The sequence below is a fragment of the Acinonyx jubatus genome, chromosome B1, assembly GCF_027475565.1.
Source record: "Acinonyx jubatus isolate Ajub_Pintada_27869175 chromosome B1, VMU_Ajub_asm_v1.0, whole genome shotgun sequence".
In the NCBI taxonomy this organism is placed as follows: Eukaryota; Metazoa; Chordata; class Mammalia; order Carnivora; family Felidae; genus Acinonyx; species Acinonyx jubatus.
In genome coordinates, this window is record NC_069382.1 from 200,392,991 (window position 1) to 200,413,071 (window position 20,081).

At 39.2% G+C, this 20,081-nt stretch overlaps 1 long non-coding RNA gene across 1 annotated transcript in view; it reads left to right on the plus strand.

The window, feature by feature from the left end:
• Positions 1–19,780, plus strand: part of LOC113601478 (uncharacterized) — a 113,782-nt gene extending 94,002 nt beyond the window's left edge. The window contains exons 9-10 of the long non-coding RNA XR_003422802.2: positions 10,946–11,059; positions 19,383–19,780. This is a non-coding gene — a long non-coding RNA (uncharacterized LOC113601478). The remainder of the gene's footprint in view (positions 1–10,945; positions 11,060–19,382) is intronic.
• Positions 19,781–20,081: the final 301 nt, after the last annotated feature.

Genomic DNA, 20,081 nt, shown 5'->3' on the forward strand with positions numbered 1-20,081 from the left:
CACTAGACTGCCTCTGGGTTTTTTCCCACCTGTTTATCTACAGTTATGATTCGAATGTAAGCTATTTTGTAACCTGCAACAATTATTTATTTCTTAAATGAGTTTTTGGTTTTAGATTTACGTAAAAGCAGCAAAGATAGTACAAAGAGCTCCCATATATCCCACGCCTCGCTCCTGCTATTATTGGTCACAATTAATGAATCCAATATTGATATGTTATTATCAACTAAAGTGCATACATTATTCCTTTTTTTTTCCTAACGCCCACCTTCCGTTCCGGGGCCCCCTCCAGGACACCCCATGACACCCAGTGGTCCTGTCTCCCTAGGCTCCCCTAGAATGTGGCGGTTCTCAGACGTTCTGGCTGTTGATGACCTTGATGTGTGAAGAGTGCTGGTCAGGTGTTTCTAGAGTGTTTCTCAGGATCCGTCCGATGTTTTTCCTGTGATTAGACTGAGGTCATGGTTTTGGGGGAGGGTGACCACAGAGGTGAAGTGTCCTTCTCATCACATCATCTCAGGAGTATGTGCTGTGAATGTACTGTGACGTTGACCATGGTCTCCCGGCCAAGGTGGTGTTTCTCGGGGTTCTCGACTGTCAAGTTCTTTTATCCCTTTTTCACACTGTACCTTTGAAAGCAAGTCACTAATCACAGTCCACACAGAGTTGGGGGCTGTGCTTCATCTTCTTAAGGACAGAGTTATCGGGGGCGCCTGGGTGGCTCAGTCGGCTGAGCGTCCGACTTCAGCTCAGGTCACGATCTCGCGGTCCGTGAGTTCGAGCCCCGCGTCGGCTCTGTGCTGACGGCTCAGAGCCTGGAGCCTGCTTTGGATTCTGTGTCTCCCTCTCTCTCTGCCCCTCCCCCGTTCGTGCTCTGTCTCTCTCTGTCTCAAAGATAAATAAACGTTGAAAAAAAAATTTTTAAATAATAAAACATTTAGGGGCGCCTGGGTGGCTCAGTCGGTTAAGCGTCTGACTTCAGCTCAGGTCACGATCTCGTGGTCCGTGAGTTCGAGCCCTGCGTCGGGCTCTGTGCTGATGGCTCAGAGCCTGGAGCCTGCTTTGGATTCTGTGTCTCCCTCTCTCTCTGCCCCTCCCCCGTTCGTGCTCTGTCTCTCTCTGTCTCAAAAATAAATAAATGTCAAAAAAAATTTTTAAAAAAAGGAGAGAATTATCCACGTAAATTGTTTAGAATTCTTGCGCACAGTCATTTACTATATCAGTGGACTCGTGGATATTTATTTTACTTGAGGTTATAACTCAGCTACTTTATTTTCATTCTTGAATTCTTCCAGCCTCGGCCATTGGGAGCTCTTTCAGTTGGTTCCTGTGTCCCTTTGACTTAACCTCGTGTGTGTGTGTGTGTGTGTGTGTGTGTGTTTATAACTTCCTCACTCTCTGGCACGAGACGCTCCAGGCTCATCTTGCCTGTTTCCTGGCCCAGTCCTAGAATGAGCCATTTCTCAAGGAGCCTTGTTTGCTCTTATGGGAAAATGGTATTAGAAGCCAAGATCTGCGTGGAAGGCATTCTCTTTGCTACGATGGTGTCTTTGCTTCTAAGCCCTTTCAGCCAGCAGAGCAAGGAGATGCATGTGTGTGTGTGCTAGCCTGTGTATACATACGTATCTAAAATATTTGTATGTTTCCCTCTATGTGAAGCTAAACATGGTCCATCACCACACAGATCATTCCAGCTCCTCTCCTTGCTTACCTATCTGGCATAAATTTAAATTTACCAAGACCTCTATGGCATATTTTCATTTAATTAAATATTCTTCTACAAAATTATTTTAAATAACCAGATGGAATTCTACTGAATGCATATATACTAATTTAAACAATTTCCCAAATGCCTTCAAAAAAGGTTACAACAATTTATTCTCCATGAGAAGTCTCTCGGAGTGCCCCTCACCCTGCACCCATGCCAACAGCACATATTTCATTTTTGTTTAACTTTAGCAGTTTGGTGAGTGAAAAAGTCCCTTGATGCACTTAATTGCATTTGCTTAATTATCAATGAAAGCTGAATTTTCATTTGCTCCTTGATCATTTCTTCCATGAATCGCCTGCTCATATCATTTTCCCATTTATATCAAGATATTCTTTTTTTTTCTTATTACTCTTCAGGAGCTACTTCTATGGTAAATTTATTAGCCCTTTGGCAATTACAGAACAAATATTTCTCCCGGTTTTTTATTGGCCCTTAATTATGTTAACTCTTTTTAATGTTCAAACATTTTTAATGTCATACTATTAGTCCTTGTAGTGCTTGTCTTTGATACTATCTTTTAAAAACTCTTTCCTGCTCCCAAGTCATATAAATAGTCACCTATGTTTTTCTGTCTTTTAGGACTTAATTTGCCATATTGAAATGTTTGATCCCTATGGAATTTACTTCGCTTATGGTGTTAAGTAGGGATCTGCATTCATTTTGTAGCTTCAGGTCCTAAGGGTTGAGATGATCATTCTTGCAGTGAACAACACTGCCATCATCAGTCTTGGAAAGGCCCCTTGATAAGATTGTAAATAAAATAATATACTATCAAAAACCTCCATGTTAAAAAAGAAAGGAAGAAAATTAAGGAATGTTTAGAAATTAACAATAAAAAACACAACATGTGAACATTTGTGGGACGCAGCAAGAGGTACTGAGAGGCAAGTTTAGGACTAAATACATTCATCAGAAAATAGAACTCATTAAAAACAGGTAGGTATTCAGCACAATAAGTTGGAAAAAGAACAACAAATCCACTACACACACAAAAAAAGATAATTCAATAAAGATAATTTATAAAAGGCAGAAATTTTTAAAATCAAGGAAGAAGAAAAGAGTAAGAAAATTAAATAAATGCCATTTCTCATCTTCTTCTTATTATTTTCTAAGTGTATTTTAGAATAGTTATGAGTATAATCTGTGTAATATAAAATCCCTCAGTATTTAATGAGGCTTCATTTTTGACCAAGCGTGTATCCTTTCTCTGTTGGCCGTGGAGTTCTTTATGCACCTGGCAGCCCAGGCTTGTTGGCCGCTGTGTTTGGATCTTCCACTTCAGTGCTTTTTGTCTGCTTGCTTGGTTGCCTGATCTATACATTTCTGAAAGGAGCACATCAGAATCTCCCATTATAATTGCCAATCTGTTTTTTCCCTGTGGTTTTGTAAGTTTCCTTGAGAGGTTTTGAGGCTGAATTGTTTGTTAGGTGTTTGTATGTTTATGATGGCTATATATTTTTTGTTTTACTTTCAACAGAATATAATCTCTTTCTTTGTCCTTTATGACTTTTTCTTGGTTTAAATTTAGATCAATGTTGAGATTTCTTTTGGAGCACGTTTGTCTTGGATATCTTTAACTATTCCTTCTTTTGTGGGGTGGGGGGAGTACGTGAGCAGGGGAGGGGCAGAGGAAGAGGGAGAGAGAGAATCCTAAGCAGGCTCCAAGCCCAGCATGAAGCCCAACTCCGGGCTCGAACTCACAACTGTGAGATCATGACCTGAGCTGAAATCAAAAGTTGAACACTTAACTGACTGAGCCACCCAGGCACCCCTATTATTTCATTCTCACCTTTCTTTGTCTTTTTGTACATCATGTTAACATTTTAAAATTCAATCTATGAGTCCCTTTCTCTTAATTGGTGAATTAGCTCACATACATCTGTCATAATTACTGATATATTAATTACTGATATATTTTGTTTTCTTATGTCATGTTTTCAATGGACTGTGTTTTCTTTCCTATTTTCAGTTGGGTAGATCATGTTTTCTTCTGCTGTTTAAGATTTTGCACCTAAATTTTGCAAGCAGTCTGACCATAACTTTTCTTTCTTTTAATTCCCTTGTCAGATTTTTGAGTTAGGAAATATTTCTTCTGTTTCATTCTCTGGAAGAGTTTATATAAAAGTGGTCTTGTTTCTGGGGTGCCACCCCTGCTTGTGCCCTCTCTCTCTCTCTCTCTCTCAAAACAATTAATAATAATAATAGTAATAATAATAATAATAATAATAAAGTGGTATTGTTTATTCCTCAGATGTTTGGAGGAAATCATCAGTGAATCAGGGACTGTGATTTTTTTGGTGTGGGATTAAACTTTTTTAATAGATATATGACTGCTCCTCTCTGTATTAGTTTCAGCATATTGTGTTTTACAGTGATTTTGCCCATTTTGTCTATATTTCCAAATGTATTGGCATGAAGTTGCTCATATTATTCTCTTTTTATTATCTTAATGACTTCGAGTCTGTAATGATACTCCCTCTTCATTCCTGGTATTGATAATTTGTGCCTTCTCAGTTTCACTCTTATTCAGGCTTTCTAGAGACTTATTGATTTTATTAATCTTTTCAAAAAAACCAATTATGTTATTGTTAAATCTCTTTATTATATGTTTATGTTCCATTGTATTAATGTCTTCTCTTATCTTTATTATCTTTTCTTTCAACTTTCTTTGGATTTATTATGTTGTTCTTTCTTTTTCCAACCATTGGTGATGAGTATTTAGAGCACTGATTTCCAGCCTTTCTTCATTTCTAAAATGGATATAAGGCTATAATTTTCTCTCTAAGCATGACTTTACCGCATCTCATAAATTTTGATATGTCTGTTTTCACAATCATCCAGGTGAAGATATTTTCTAATTGTGATTTCTTCTATGACCCAAGTCCCATTTACAAGTGTACCGCTGGGGTGCCTGGGCGGCTCAGTCAGTTAAGCATCCAACTTTGGCTCAGGTCATGATCTCATAGCTCTTGAGTTCAAGCCCCACGTCGGGCTCTGTGCTGATAGCTCAGAGCCTGAAGCCTGCTTCACATTCTGTGTCTTCCTCTCTCTGTGCCCTCCCCTGCTCACACTCTGTCTCTCTCTTTCTCAAAAATAAATAAACATTTAAAAAATAATAATAAATAAAAAATAGAAGTATAATGCTTAATTTCCAAATATATGAACATATCCTAGTTGTTGTTGTTGTTGCTGATGACAATTTTTAGCTTAATTCCATCACAGTCAAAGGACATTCTCTGGAGGATTTAGATCCTTTGAAATGTGTTTTCAGTGGCTTTACAGACCAGCATGAGGTCTGTTTTGCCCTTGTGCCTTTGGCAAGAATGTATATGCTCCCACTCTTGGCTACAGTATTCTGCATAGTCTGCAGACACGTTGCTCACATCTTCTGTGTCCTTCTTGATATTTGTGTGGTTGTTCTGTTAGCTAGTAGAGAGTTGAATTACAGTCTCCTATTATTATTTTTATTTTTTATTAACGTTTATTTATTTTTGAGAGACAGAGCATGAGCAGGAGAGGGGCAGTGAGAGAGGAAGACACAGAATCCGAAGCAGGCTCCAGGCTCTGAGCTGTCAGCACAGGGCCCGACACAGGCCTCGAACCCACAAACTGTGAGATCATGACCTGGGCTGAAGTCAGACACTTCACCGGCTAAGCCCCCCAGATGCCCACAGTCTCCTGTTATTATTATAGGTTTGTCTATTTCTCCTTTTGGTTCTGTCCATTTTTGTCCCATATTTTTGAGGCTATATTATTAGGCATTATATAGTTGCAACTATTTTTTCTAATATTAGTGCAACTAAACCAATTTCCTTTTGGTTGGAGTTTGCATGTTCTTTTCCCCAAGCTGTACTGTACTTCTGATTTTTCTGTGCCCTTATATTTAAAGTGGGTCTTCTTTAAGTGGCATATAGTTCGGTTTTGTCAAGTTCGACTATTATATTCTTTTTTTTTTTAATATTTATTTATTTTTGAGATAGCACCAGAGTGGGAGGGGACGAGAGAGGATTTGAAGCAGGCTCCGCACTGACAGCAGCAAGCGAGCCCAGTGTGGGGCTTGAACTCACTAACCGTGAGATCATGACCTGAGCTGAAGTCACTCAACCGACTGAGCCACTCAGGCGCCCCTATATTCTTTTAATTAGAGATTCCGTCTTTTACTTTTGACACAATTACTTGTATTTCTTAATATGTATTATGGTACTGTTTTTGTTTATCCTACCTGTTTTATCTTCTATTTTCTCTCCTTTCTCTCCTTCTCTCTTTTCTTTTGGATGAATCATTTTTTTCCCTCTGTTAGCTTTTGGTTTTGCAGTCTTTTAATATTCTCATAATGGTTACATTATAACATGAATCAGTGACTCATTGACAGTCCAACAGATATCAGTACTTTTTCCACTTCCCAGACAATGCTATGATCTCAAAACCTTTCAACTTTCTTTACTTATTCACTTCAATTCTACATATATTTAACCCCCATATGATAATAACACTATTGTCTTTTATAATCAGTGATCTGTCATTGTGAAATGTTCTTCAGCTCTAGCAATGTGTCTTATCTTAAGGTCTTCTCTGTCTGATATTCTTTGGTTAGTATCTTCGTCATGTATTTTCCCCATCTTTTTACTATCAACCTTTCTGTGTGTTTATATTTATAGCATATCTTTTATAGGCAGTGTTTTACGAATGTAATCCAGCCTGACAATCTTTGTCTTTTAATTGGAATATTTTGTCCATTTACATATAAGTAATTACTGATTTATTTTGTATAAATTGTTCCTTTTAGCATTATTTTCTATTTTCTCGCTTATTCTGTGTTGCTTTTTCTCTCTTTTCTTGCCTTTTTTTTTATTAAGTATTTTTATTATTTCATTTCCCTATCACCTTGTTAGTTATATATTCTTTCATTATTCTTTTAGAAACTACTCTAGAGAGTACTGCACTTACAAAAATCTAGTGCAAAAGTTGTACTTTGACCACTTCTAAGACTATAACAGTTTAGCTCCCCCTCCTGCCTTTTATACTATGGTTGTACTATATTTTAATTCTACTATACCTTGAAGGATACAAAACATTATGATATGGTTTTAGACTGTCAGTGTTCATTTTAACTTAACTGATACTCTTTCCATTGCTTTTTATTCCCTCCTTCATCTCTGTGTTTCCATATGGAGTTCTTTTTCTTCTGTCTTTAGCATTTCTAATAGTGCAGGTATTCAGGTAACAAATTTCTTACTTTTTGTTTGTCTGAAATGTTTTTATTTTACCTTTACTTTTGAGGAATATTTTTGTTGAATATAGATTTCTAGTTTGGCAGGTTTATTTTTAGCATGTTGATAACTTCATTCCATTTTTTTCTATTTCCCATTATTTCTGTTAAGAAGTCACTGTTAGTTATACTGTTGCTTCTTTGAAAGTAATCAATTTTTTGTAACTATTTGTAAAAATTTCTCTTTGTCTTTGGTTTTCAGCCATTTTATGTTATGTTTACCTGTGGTTTTCTTTCTATTTGTCTTGTTCATGGTTTTTAGTATTCCTTTTATCAATGGTTTGATGTCTTTCATCAACTTTGCAAACTTCTCAGTCATTATCCCTTTAAATATTGCTTCCTTCTCTCCTTCTGGGACTGTGGTTATACAATAGCTATGTTAGAACTTTTCACCATGTTCCATGTACCTCTTTTGCTCTTTTCTGTATTTTCCATATTTTTTCTCTACGTACCTCAGGCTAGATATTTTGTCTAATCTTTAATTCTGGTGTCTGTCCTCCATTCAATCATCTTCTCAACAGGTATGACTAATAGGCTATTTAAGCTAAATCCTCTTTGAGTAAAGTTTCAAGTTCTTAATGTTATTTGTTGTATTTTTGAGACCTACAACTTTCCATTTCATTATTTTTTACAGTTTTCAGTTCTTTACTCAAATTTTCAACTTGTCATCTAATATCATGAACGTATTAATCACAACTATTCTAATGTCTGTAACTGAAAATCACAATATCTCTGTCTCCCATAGATCTGTTTCTTTTGTTTCTCTCCTGGTTTTTGGTCATTTTATCTTGTTTCACAGAATGCCAGGCAATTTTCTGTTGAATAGCGTGAATGAACACGCAAAGTCACCTGTAGCTATGAATAGTGTTATCTTCCTCAAAAGATGATTTACTTTTGCTTTTGCCAATTAGACAGGGGCAGACTACCTTCATCCGACCAACGGTTGTCCACTGGGAATATGGGCCTCGATTTTTGTGAAAGCCAGTAAATTTCTGGATCATCTTTTCCCCTAGACTAGCAAGGATCCTCTTTCTTGATAAGCCCTGAACTTCAACTTATTCTCTGGTCCCATAGACTTCTGAAAGCTGTCCTCAGCTTTTCGACCACCATTTGAAAACCAGCAGATTCCTCAAGGGAGAATGTGATATCAAACATCAGGCTTATATTTCTGCACTTCCCTCTCTCTGCAGTCATGGCCTTTCAACTTCTTACTGCCTTGGGATTTTTCCTTACTGCTCTCTCTTGCCTTCAATTAGGTGCTTTTTAATATTTTCTCCAATTTTTACAGCTGTTCTACATGGGAAAGTTGATGCACAACATGCTTACAACTTTCTCTGTAAGTGGAGAACTCTCCAGAATACTTAAAATTTGCTCTTATGCTTTTTGCCCTTAAGAATCATACCTCTTCTGGAGCACCTGGGTGGCTCAGTAAGCTAAGAGTCCAATTTTGGCTCACGTCATGACCTCATGGGTCTGCAAGTTCAAGCCTCGCATCAAGCTCTGTGCTGACAGCTCAGAGCCTGGATCCTACTTCAGATTCTGTGTCTCCCTCCCTCTCTCCCTCTGCCCCTCCTCTCCTCATGCTCTGTCTGTCTGTCTCTCTCAAAAATAAGTAGACATTAAAAAAAAAAAGAATCATACCTATTCTTCATTCATTTGCTCAGTAAATCCTTATTGAATGTTTACTGCATTCTAGTCACTGTTTTAGGTGCCAGTGTAAACAGTCATATTCTTTTGTTTTTCTTTTGATTACTTATAAATCAATATTTGTATCTTCCTTCTGAGAAAACGTGTAATTTAACATGTCCTTCTGTCCCTTTAATCTCTGCTTCCCACTCTACCGCTGTGTTAATATTGTCTACAGTTTTTGTCCTGTGCAGTTGTGTTTCTCTTTTATTTGATCTAAGCTTTTTTGAAAAAATAGCCAACGATGTATTTTGCCGAAATATGATATTCCTCTCACTTCCCATATATCTCACAACAACTCCTGAGGTTGTTGTTTTTGTTGTTGTTGTTACTGGAACACTTCTTCCAAGAGTCTCGTCTGAAGATCTTTGTTTGGCAAGCTCTTCACACCCTTTAGATGGTCTGTCAAGTTCAGTTTCCCAAAGAAATCCTTTCTGTAGTCTTCCACCTGCTCCAGTCTGGACTGATTGCTCTCTCTGCCTGGTGCACATCTGAGAACCTGGGGCTTCTCCTCACCGTCATCGGGGTCCCCTTTTTTGGATCTCCATTCCCTGCTTCCCTTTATCTGGGTTACTCCATTGTCTTAGGGGAGCATATTCTCATATGGCTCCCTCAAAATGGTAGATAAGTTAATTTTAAGAGGCCATACATGTCTGAAAATGTCTCACATTTGGTTGATGATTTGGCTGGAGATAGAATTCTATGTTAGAGATGGTTGTCCTTGAATACTTTGAAGTTTTTTTCCTTCATCTGCTGGAACATTTTCTTAATCAGTCTTTTCCAAAGACCATCTTTTGCAATAAGAGGTCATCATTTACAACTCTCTGCCACTTAATTTATTGTTTTAATAACATGAATGATTTTCTATGAACATATAAATTACCTAAAGGGATCCAAGAGAAGGCTGAAAGCCCGAAAGACCAATAACCTTCTAGAGGAAACAAGGAAAAGAAAGAAGCGTACTTCCACAAACACCAAGAGAGCACCTAGGCCAAGAAGTGCTTTCAAACCTCCGGGAAAGAGACGTTTCCTGTGGTTGAAGCTGCTCCTGAGTCCCAGAACATGGAACAGGTCCACGCTCTACAGCCAGCAAAGCCCCCATGATCAAGGGAGCGTTGTCTCAGGAAGGCAGACTGGCTTGCTAGTGGGATAACCATAACCACAGTCCTGAGAGAAGCCCACCTCTGCAAAGTAGGGTGCCTCTGGTCTCCCAGCCCCTCTCCTGTTCTTCCTGCGCCCTCCAGTCACGGTCACTGAGACGAGAGCTGTGTCGTCCTCTCGTGCATGTTCTCACAGACCTGGGACAGAAGTGACGCATCACAGCTGCCTCCCCTGCTCAGTGTCTCACCCGCTTCAGGTTTCACTTCTGTCTTCCTGGTGTTTGCTGGGCTCTTTCCAGCTTGGAGATAATTCTCTTTCCCCAAGGAAGCAAAAAAGCAATGGAGCCTGAGACCCTGGGCCCTCCGTGTCTGTGGCTTCCAGCAGGTCATGAACTGTGCTAGGGCAACATTTGAAACACCTTGACCCAGACAGTCTGGCTCAGGGGGTCTGGAGGTGGAGGTGGAGAAACCTCAGATGCTCCTTCGATGATTCTGAAGCTCTCAGGTTCTTTGTCACAGGCCATTCCCTGTCCTTTGGAAAGCTTCAGCTTGGGGGCCACCTACAATTACCATCAGCTCCCAGAGACCCCTCACTAGACACAGGCCACGTGTCTGGGCCACAGTTCAAAAGAAGCACAACCAGGTGTCAACTTAGAAGGGGCCTTGGTGTATCTCGAAATGCCCGTGCTGGAGTTCATTGCTTTCCAGGGCCAGATCTCCCTCTGCTCCTGGGCTGGGTGCTGCCCACCTTTGCTGGCCACGCTGTGGGGTCTAGGCTGCAGGCCTGTCCCAGCACCCCTGCTGGAGCCAGTGAGGCTCTCCAACCTCCTTTTCCTCGTGAGATTTCGATTTATCTGCCCTGCTTCCTTTCTCGTTGTGAGCGTCCTGTGCTCCTGAGCACAGGGCCTTTCCTCCTCAACCCTCTGCTCAGTCTCTGCCAGGGCATTTCTAGGCCTGATTACGACTGCACCCCTACCTCTCAGCTGCCTAGAGGTGGCCTCCAGCATAGATGGCCAAGTCAAGCATGGGTCCAATGAAGGATTTAGGTAAAATCACACTTACATCATTTTTATACAAATGATTTTTTTTGTATAATTCCATTTTTCCATTTCTCGCCAGCTGAACAGGAATCTAGGTTTGGCTTCATTAAGTTGGAGAACCTCTGACCTTTTGCATGCCCTGGCCCCTGGGTACCCACCGTGACTCTGCCCATCTGTTGCTAGTGGGCCAAAGGTATGTCTCTGTCGCACTTTGTTCCTCATCCAACATCCAAAGCTCTGTTTCCACGTAGCTTTGTCTTCCTTAGGCCGTCCAGAGAGCCACTCCTATTCATTTGTTCTCTCTGTCTCTCGTGCACACACTTTTGATTCCCATAACTTCATATTTTTGTGTTTTGTTTTCAAAATTTGGGTCTCATTGTATACACATCTTCAATATTTTATGGCTCATATGTTTGGTCCACAAAATCCCTAGAACCTGTAACTGTTACCTTATATGGAAAAAAGATCTTGGCAGCATGATTAAGTTAATGATTCTGAGTTGAGAAGATTATCCTGAATTATTGGAGCAGGCTCTATAAATACCACCACAGCGCCCTAATAAGAGGGAGGTGGAGGGAGGACACATAGAGAGGCCATGTGACTGCAGGGCCGAGATGGGAGTGAGGTGGCCACAAGCCAAGAAATGCCAGCAGCCACCAGAAGCTGGAAGAAGCAAAGAATAGAGTCTCCCCCTAGAGAATCAGCAGAAGTGGGGCCTGCTGACCTCTGGATCTGGATTTGGGCTCAATGATAGGGATTTCAAACTTCTGATCTCCAGAAATATGAGGGAATGAACATACCTTTTTAAAAACAATTTTTTTAATGTTTATTTATTTTTGAGAGAGAGAGAGACAGTGGGGGAGGGGCAGAGAGAGAGGGAGACACAGAATCTGAAGCAGGCTCCAGGCTCTGAGCTATCAGCACAAAGCCTGATGTGGGGCTCGAGCCCATGAACTGTGAGATCATGACCTGAGCCGAAGTCAGAGGCTTAACTGACTGAGCCACCCACGTGCCTCGATAGTGTCTTTTTAAATGTTTTTTTTAAAGTTAATTTATTTTTGACAGAGAGAGAGAGAGAGAGAGTGAGCTTGAGCTAGGGAGGGGCCGAGAAAGAGGGAGACAGAGAATCTGAAGCAGGCTCCAGGCTCTGAGTTTCTAGCACAGAGCCTGATGTGGGGCTCAAACTCACAAACTACGAGCTCATGACCTGAGCCAAAGTTGGACGCTTAACTGACTGAGCCACCCAGGTGCCCCAACATACCTTTTTTTAAGCTACCAAATTTGTGGTAATTTGTTATAGCAGCCATAGGAAACTAATACATAAACCAACCTCTCAAAAATTCTTTCAAGCTCTAATGTGTTCGTTTATGGAACATCTGCTCTGTCTCTGCTTGTTAGTGGCCACTTCAGCAGGTAAATGCAACTTGTGAAATTTTATACTTTTCTTGTCCTGGGATGCAAGGTGACATCATGCAGGTGATGTTATTCCTGTCATTGTATCTAAGCACAACAATGTGGAGGCAGAGAAACTTGCCCTTCACAAAGGTCCTGAACTCTCCCCAAACCTGGACTTGGTGATGGGAGATGTAGTGTGTGGTTCTCCAGTGGGTAGAACTTACATTATAAACTGGGAGACCGAGGGTCTCCTGGGCAGTCGGTTAACCGTCCGACTCTCGGTTTGGGCCCAAGTCATGATCTCACAGTTCATGGGATGGAGCCCTGCATCGGGCTCTGTGCTGATAGTGTGGAGTCGGCTTGGGATTCTCTCTCCCTCTCTCTCTCTGCCTGCCCCTCCCCCACTCACACTCTCTCTCTTGCTTTCTCAAAATAGATAAATGAACTTTTAAAAATTAAAAATTAAATTAAAAAAAAAAAAACAACTGGGAGACCAAAACTAATCAGCTGAAAATCTGCACGGCTATATCAATATCAAGACAAGGAATATTACTAGGCACAGAGAGGGACATGTCACGGAGAAAAATCAGTCCCATGTAGAGTGTGCCTACGAAGAAAGCTTCAAATACATGAAGCGAGCCTGACAGAACTGAAAGGAAAAACAGACAAACCACAAATAGAGCTGGAGATTTCAACACTGCTTTCTCAATAATTGACAAGAACAAGTACAGGGAAAATCAGAAAGTGCGGAGACCTAGATAACGTTACCCACCACCGACAACAGAACAGGGCGCTCTTTAAGTGCACAGTGAAGTGTGCGTCAAGATACAAGTCTTGGCCGTAAGACAGGTATCAAGAAATTTAGAAGAACTGAAATCACAGTGAATGTGTTCTATAAAAGAGTGGAATTAAATTAATTAAGAACAAAAATATATATATATGGGGGTTTCCAAATATTTGGAAAATGAAGCATATATTTCTAAATAACACATGGGTCAAAGAGAAAAGTCACAAGGGATATTAGAAAATGTTTTGAGGTTGGGGCTCCTGGCTGGCTCAGTTAGTGGAGCATGTGACTCTTGGAGTTGTGAGGCTGAGCCCCGTGTTGGGCGTAGAGACTACTAAAAAGAATAAATTAAAATAAAATATTGTTTTTAATTTTTTTTATTTAAAAAAAATTTCTTTAATATTTATTTATTTCTGAGAGAGACAGAGACAGAGAGTGAACAGGGGAGGGGCAGAGAGAGGGAGACACAGAATCCGAAACAGGCTCCAGGCTCTGACCTTTCAGCCCAGAGCCCGACGCGGGGCTCAAACCCATGAACCACGAGATCATGACCTGAGCCAAAGTTGGACGCTTAACTGCCTGAGCCACGCAGGCGCCCCAAAATAAAATATTTTGAAAATACATGTGAGACGCAGCTGATGTACTCAGAAATGTGCAACACTAAATACTTATATTAGAAAATAAGAAAGTCAACAATAAATGATCAAAGCTTCTAAGCTTCCACTTTCAAAGGCTAGAAAAATAAAAGCAACTTAAGCCTTTAGTAAGTAGAAGAAAGATAGGAGGTGCAGATATCAGCATAATAGAAAACAGAAAAATAGAGGAAATCAAAGAAACCCAAAGCAGGATTTTTGAAAAGATGAATCAAGCTGATAGACCTGGGGCACCTAGGTGGCTCAGTCAGTTAAGTGTCCAGTTTCACCTCAGGCCACTCTCTCACGGTTCGTGAGTTCAAGCCCCACATCAGGCTCTCTGCTGTCAGCATAGAGCCTGCTTCAGGTCCTCTGTCCCCCTCTCTGTCAGTCCCTCCCCCCACGCGTTCTCTCTCTTTCTCTGTCTCTCTCTCTCGCTCAAAATAAATAAACTTTTTAAAAACTTTATTTTAAAAAAACTGATAAATCCCTAGTGAGACTCATTAAAAAATTTTAAAAAGCAGCAGTATCAAGAATGAAAAAGGGCTCATCAGCCTTAACTCTGCAGACATTAAAAGAATAACAGAGGAATGAAATTAACAACTTTATCTCCATAAATTTGAGAACTCAAATTCCTTGGAAGATACAAATTACCAAAACTGATAAAATATGAGACAATTTGAAAGCTTTGTATCTATTAAAAAAGTTGAATTGGTAATAAAAACCTTGCCAATGCTATAAATGACTTCACTAGTAAAATCTATCAAACATTTAAGAAAGTAGTTCCATCCTTTACACATACTTTCAGAAAAGATAAGAGTGAATATTTCTCTTCTTATGAGGCCAGAATTGCCTTGATACTAAAAAAAGACATTGCACAAAGAGCAAACTGCCGACCAATGTGCCTCGTGACCATAGATGCCAAAACCCTTCACCATATTGGCAAATCAGATCTAGCGGTATACAAAAAGGGCAATACTCCTTGACCACTTGGGCTTTATCCAAGAAATGCACAGTTAGCTTAACACCCAAAAATTAATCAATGTCATTAATCGTGTTAAGAGAATAAAGGAGAAAAACCATGTAATTATCTCAATAGATGCAGAAAGGAATTTGACAAAATTTAAGAGCTATTTATTACAAAATTTTCAGTGAGCCAGAAATAGAAAAGGGATTTCCTTAACATGATTAAGGGCACATATGACAAACCTATAGCTGACATTTTAGTTAATGGTGAAGAACTCAGCTCTTTTTCCGAAGAATAGGAACAAGGCAAGAACGTCTACTTCCATGCTTCTATTCCACATTGTGCTGGAGGTTCTAGCCAATGCAGTAAAGCAGGAGTAGACAATAATAAAAATAAAGGGGATGCAGCTTGAAAAGAAAGAAGTGAACTATCTTTATTTGCAGACAGCACCATCATGTACACAGAATATCCTAAGAGATCTACAAAAGATGCCACTACTAGAACCAATGAAAATATTTAGGAAGGGCATAGGAAACAAAGTTAATGTGCACAAATCAATGGCATTTACCATCCCTGTCAAACTACCACCAGCATTTCTCACAGAGCCAGAACAAACAATTCTAAAATTCGTATGGAAACACAAAAGGCCCTGAATAGCCAAAGCAATCCTGAAAAAGAAAAACAAAATTGGAGGCATTGTGATTCTGGATTTCAAGCTATATTACAAAGCTGTAGTCATCAAGACAACATGATACTGGCACAAAGACAGACACAGATCGATGGAACAGAATAGAAAACCCAGATGTGGACCCACAGCTATATGGCCAACTAATCTTTGACAAAGCAGGAAAGAATATCCGATGGAAAAAAGACAGTCTCTTCAACAAATGGTGTTGGGAAAACTGGACGGCAACATGCAGAAAAATGAAACCAGATCACTTTCTTACACCATACACAAAAATAACTTCAAAATGGGTGAAAGACCTAAATGTGAGACAGGAAACCATCACAATCCTAGAGGAGAACACAGGCAACAACCTCTTTGACCTCGGCCGCAGCAACTTCTTACTAGACACATCACCGAAGGCAAGGGAAACAAAAGTAAACATGAACTATTGGGACCTCATCAAGATAAAAAGCTTCTGCACGGTGAAGGAAACAATCAACAAAACTAAAAGGCACCTGCAGAATGGGAGAAGATATTTGCAAATGACATCTGATGAAGGGTTAGTATTCAAAAGCTAGAACTTATCAAACTCAACACCCAAAAAAACAACCCAGTTAATGAGCAGAAGACATGAATAGACACTTTTCCAAAAAAGACATCCAGATGGCCAACAGACACATGAAAAGATGCTCAACATCACTTGTCATCCGGGAAATACAAATCAAACCCAGGATGAACTACCACCTCACACCTGTCAGAATGGCTAACATTAACAACACAAGAAACAACAGTTGTTGGCAAGGATGTGGGGAAAGGAGAACCCTCTTGCACTGCTGGTGGGAATGCAAACTGGTGGGAATGCAGCCACTCCAGAGAACAGTATGGAGGTTCCTCAAAAAACTAAAAATAGAGATACCCTATGACCCAGCAGTTGCACTATTAGGTATTCACCCAAAGGATATAAAAATACAGATTCAATGGGGCACATTCACCCCACTGTTGATAGCAGCATTATTAACAACAGCCAAACTATGGAGAGAGCCCAAAAGTTCATCAACTGATGAATGGATAAAGAAGATATATACAAAAATATAGATAGATAAATATATATATACATACATTGTGTATATATATTTATATACACACACAATGGGATATATATATATAGTATATATATATTGTATGTATACATACATATACATATTATATATATACATATACAACAGAATACTACTCAGTCATCAAAAAGGATGAAATCTTGCCATTTGCAAAGACATGGATGGAGCTAGAATGTATTCTGCTAAGCAAAATAAGTCAATCAAAGAAACACAAATACCATATGATTTCACTCATGTGGAATTTAAGAAACAAAACAGATGAACATATGGGGAGGGGGGAAAGGAGAGAGGGAAACAAACCACAAGAGACTCTTAATGATAGAGAACAAACTGAGGGTTGATGCAGAGAGTAGGGGGGTGGGTAGGGGGTGGGCTAGATGGGGGATGAGTATTAAGGAGGGCACTTGCTGTGACGAGCATTGGGTGTGTATGTGATGAATCACTGAATTCTACTCCTAAAACCAATATTTCACTGTTTGTTGGCTAACTAAAATTTAAATTTAAACAAATCAATGGCATTTACATATAATACAATAAACAATTGAAAAAGTTTTAAGTAAAACAATACAATTACAATAGGATCCAAAAGCATTAAATACTCAGATAAATTTAACAAAATATGTGTATGACGTGCACACTGAAAACTACAAGCATTGCTGAGAGGAATTAAAGGAGATCTTGGGGCATCTGGGTGGCTCAGTTGGTTAAGCATCCGACTCTTGGTCTCAGCTCAGGTCATGATTTCACGGTTGGTGAGTTTGAGCCCTGCATCGGACTCTGCGCTGACATCTCGGCACCTACTTGGGGTTCTGTCTCTCTCTCTCTCTGCGCTTCCCCACTTGCACTCTCTCTCTCAAAACAAATTAACTTAAAAAAAAAAAAAGGAGATCTAGACAATGGAGGAACATATAGTATGATCATAGATTGGAAGACAATACTATTAAGATACCAGTTTTCCCCAAATCAACCTATAAATTCAACGTGATCCCATGATTCCAGTCAAAATCCTAGCAGGATTTTCTTGCAGAAATTAACAAACTTATTCTAAAGTTTATATGGAAATAATGAAAATGATTTTGAAAAGAAAGAACAATTTTGAAGAATTTTACCTGATTTCAGAACTTGCTGTAAAGCCATAGTAATCAGGGGCGCCTGAGTGGCTTTGTTGGTTAAGCGTCTGACTTCAGCTCAGGTCATGATCTCACAGTTCATGAGTTCGAGTCCCGCATCCAGCTCTGGGCTGACGGCTCAGAGCCTGGAGCCCGCTTTGGATTCTGTGTCTCCCTCTGTCTGCCCCTCCGCCGCTTGCACTCTGTCTCTTGCATTGTCTCAAAAATACATAAACATTTAAAAAAGCCACAGTAATCAAAACGGTGTGCTGTTAGTATAAGGATAGATCCATAGATCATTAGAACAGAAGAAAATCCAGAAACAGACCCTGAATTACATACATGATTAATTCACTTTCAGCAGAGGTGCTAATGTAATCAGGTAGGGGTGGAGAATAATTTTCCCAAATGATGCTGGAGCAGTTGGACGCCCACTTTGAAAAAATGAGCTTTGACCCATACCTCACACCACACACACAAATCGACTCAAAATGGATCAGAGATCTAAACATCAAAGTTAAGACTGTAGACATCCTAGAAAGAACACATAAGAGAAAATCCTTTCATCTTCGGGACAAAGATTTCATAGATAGGACACCGGAAATACCAATAGATGATGAAAACCCGAGCAACAGACTGGGAGAAAATACAATACACATCTCTGGCAACAGACGACTGTCCAATGCAAACAAAACTCTTACAACTCAATGATAGGAAGACAAGTAACCCCCCAAAGGTTTAAGCAGACACTTCATAAAATAAATGCCAATAAGCACAGGAAAATATGTTCAATATCACTAGTTATCACAGAAATGCAAATTAAAACCACAATTAGATACCTCCCCATACCCAAAAGAATGGCTTAAACTAAAAAGACCAATAATCTGTGTTGGCAATGATGTGAAGCAACCACAACTCTCATACATTGCAGTTGGAAATATAAAATTGTAAACCATTTAGAAAAAAATAATCCTTTTCTTATAAAGTAAACATATGTTTAGCATACAACCTGGCAATTCCACCCTTAGGTATTTATCCAAGAGAAATAAAAATACATGTGTAAAAAAAGACTTGTGCCAAAGTTCCTACTAGCTTTATTTATAGTAGTCATAACAAAAAAATCTATATATCTATCAACAGATGATTGATACACAAATCGTATCATATCCTTACATTGGAAAACTGTCAGCAATGAAAGGAATGAACTAAGGATATACACAGCAATGTAAGTCTCAAAAATATTATGCTAACTGGCACAAAATAGACACGTCGATCAGTGGAACAGGGTGGAGAGCCCAGAAAAAAACCCACGCTTATGTGTCAAGTAATCTATGACAAAGCAGGAAAGAATCTCCAGTGGGAAAAAAGACGGTCTCTTCAACAAATGGTGTTGGGAAAACCGGACAGATGCATGCCAAAGGATGAAATTGGACCACTTTCTTACACCATACGCAAAAACTCAACATGGATTAAAGACCTAAATGTGACACCTGAAACCATAAAACTCCTATAAGGAAATGCGAGCAATGATCTCTTGGACATTAGCCTTAGCAACATATTTATGGATATGTCTCCTGAGGCAAGGGAAACAAAAGCAAAAATAAACGACTGGGACTGTATCAAAATAAAAATCTTTTATTTTTAAGATAAGATCTTTTATTTTTAAGATATTTTTAAGATGTTGAAGGAAACCATCAACAAAACAAAAAAGCAACCTACTGAATGGGAGAAAATATTTGCAAATAATATATCTGATAAGGGGTTACTATCCAAAATGTAAAAGTAACTTATACAACTCAACACCAAAAAATATCAATAATAATCCAACTTTTTTTAAACAGGCAGGGGACCTGAATAGACATTTTTCCAAAGAAGACGTACAGATGGCCAACAGACACCTGAAAAAATGTTCAACACCCTTCGTCATCAGGGCAATGCAAACCAGAACCACAATGAACTATCATCTCACCTGTCGGAATGGCTAAAAAAAAAAAAAAGACAAGAAATAAGGTGTGTAGGCAAGGATGCGGAGGAAAAGGGAAGCCTCGTGCGTTGTGGGAATGTGAGGTGGTGTAGCCACCGTGGAAAACAGTATGGAGGTTCTCAAAAATTAAAAGCAGAAATACCATATGATCAGTTATTCTGCTACTGGGTATTTACCAAAACAAAAGGAAAAGACTAATTTGAAAAGACATATGCCCCCCTACGTTCATTGCAGCACTATTTATAATAGCCAAGGTATGGAAACACCCTAAGCGCCTATCGATGGATGAATGGACAAAGATGTGGTGTGTGTGTGTGTGTGTGTGTGTGTGTATATATATATATATATATATATATATATATATATGTAATAGAGTATTACTCAACCATAAAAAAAGAATGAGATTTTGTCATTTGTGACAACATGGATGGGTCTAGGTGGTAAGTGAAATAAGTCAGACAGAGAAAGACAAATACCATATGATTTCATTTATGTATGGAATCTAAAAAATAAATGAACAAACACAAAACTAGAAACAGATGCATAAATACGGTGC